Genomic DNA, 2145 nt, shown 5'->3' with positions numbered 1-2145 from the left:
CAGTAATTTTACTAGATCCACGATGTAGGTTTTTCTGGAAAGGACAACAGCAATAGCATAGGGAGAATTCATGTCTACCACCAAATCCTAAGCAACTGTTACAACCAAACGACTGGTCATTCCGGGTGACCAGTCGCTATGACACGCACTGACAACCAGGGTGCAGATGCTCAGCGCAGGAGCTGGCCCCTGGTGGTCAGTGTGCTCCCACAGCCACCCTCCCATGGCCCCTCCACCCTTTCCCCCATTAACCTCAATCACTGGCCAGGCCAAGGGACCCCACCCATGCACGAATTTGTGCACCAGGCCTCTAGTATATTAATAAACACAAAAGACCAATGATAACATGTATCACTGCAATTGAAAGTAGGAATTAGGGCAAAGTACTAGTATATCATCAAAGGAATACAGATGGTTGTTTTGGCTGTGTACTAAATGAGCAAATCAGAAAAGTTAGCAAGAGTTAAAGAAAATTTTCTTGCCCGAAATAACAATGACCTATCTCAGGAAGAAAATAGAGAAATTCTGACACACCCTATTGATATCCTATCAAATTTCAAAATCAAATCTGTGGGCCAGCTAAGGAAAAATGGGAATATCTTTTCTGGGAATCTCATTCCCCACTGCATAGCATCATATTACAATTACTCAATGGAAGGCTTTTTGTATTATTTTGAAAAAAAATTCTTTTTTTTAATATATTTTATTGATTTTTTACAGAGAGGAAGGGAAAGGGATAGAGAGTTAGAAACATCAATGAGAGAGAAACATTGATCAGCTGCCTCCTGCACACCCCCTATTGGGGATGTTCCCACAACCAAGATACATGCCCTTGACCTGAATCAAACCCAGGACCCTTGAGTCCGCAGGCCAACGCTCTATCCACTGAGCCAAACCAGTTAGGGCAATGAAAAAAAATTCTTAATATTAGCATGAAGTCTATTCAATTAAAAAAAGAGTCTTATATTCTCCTATATGTCTTCTCATTTATGAATTTCTTTTTTTTCTGATTTTTGTCTGCATTAAATTTTCTTCTTTTCCTAGACTTCCTTGGTTGCTATTATAACTTGAAGCATTTTGAGTGAAATGATTAGTATTTTTTTTAGTATTTATTTTTATTAATGGAATTATAAAGCAATGTGCTATCTTTCAAGTCTTACAGGACAGGGGCCAACCCAGAGCTGGTCTGCCTCAGGCTGGTCTGTTGTGTGTGGGTGTGGGAAAGATTTCCAAACAGGAGTCCTGATGGGTTTGAGGGTACGTTTATTAATACTGGGGACAATGAATCAAAGGAAGAAATTAGAGTAAAAGTAAGAACAAGGGAGAGCCTACATGGTGCGCTGCGTTGGCTCTGTAGAAATGTTACAGGGAGGAAGGGAGCCAAGGCGGGGCTGCTTTAGCTCACTGGGAAGTCAGATAGAAGGGGGCCTTGGAGACAGGATGGGGGGAGATCCCTGGTGAAGCTACTGCTCTATCACTGCCCACTGCTCCCCAGGCTGCAAGTCTCTCAGGAACCCTTGGAAATAAGTTCACCCCTGGAAAGGGGCATGGGCATGAAGAGTGAGTCCGCACTGGGTATTTGTTCTGAGGGCTTTTTATCTTTTTTTTTTTTTTTTTTCCTGCAGGCCCGAATCTTAGGAGAGGGTTTCAGTAGAAAATTCATGAGCTTTCTAGGTGCATTTTTTAATATGCTAATGCATCAAAATGAGTGTATAGGGGAGTTCTGGATTGTCCTTTGGTCTGTTTTACTGTTTTATTGGTTCTGGCATTCATGAGGTTTTTGTTATTTGTTCCCCGACTTCACCTGTCCTTGGGTTCAGCTGCACAACTGTCATCAATTGGGTCTTTGTTCTCTGTCTTCCCAGGCCAGGGTGACGGGTGATGTAAGCTATGTGTTTTCTGGTTGGGGAGGAGGGTATAAACCATTTGCTCTCAAGTGCCTTTGGTTGGGGAAGATAAGGTCTTATAATTCACAAGCTGCTGCAAGCTGCCCAAACTGTTTGGCCGTAATTTTCTTGTCTCAGTTTCCCCATTCCACTTGCCCAGACATTTTCCTAACTCATTATTCTGCTACACAATACAGATTTGGCCAATCATACAGATTTTTCTTTGTACTTTTCTCATGATTGGTATTTAAAATTATGT

Source organism: Myotis davidii, unplaced genomic scaffold (assembly GCF_000327345.1).
Source record: "Myotis davidii unplaced genomic scaffold, ASM32734v1 scaffold419, whole genome shotgun sequence".
NCBI lineage: Eukaryota > Metazoa > Chordata > Mammalia > Chiroptera > Vespertilionidae > Myotis > Myotis davidii.
The sequence above is the reverse complement of the archived record's forward strand: the minus strand, read 5'-3'. Positions refer to the sequence as shown.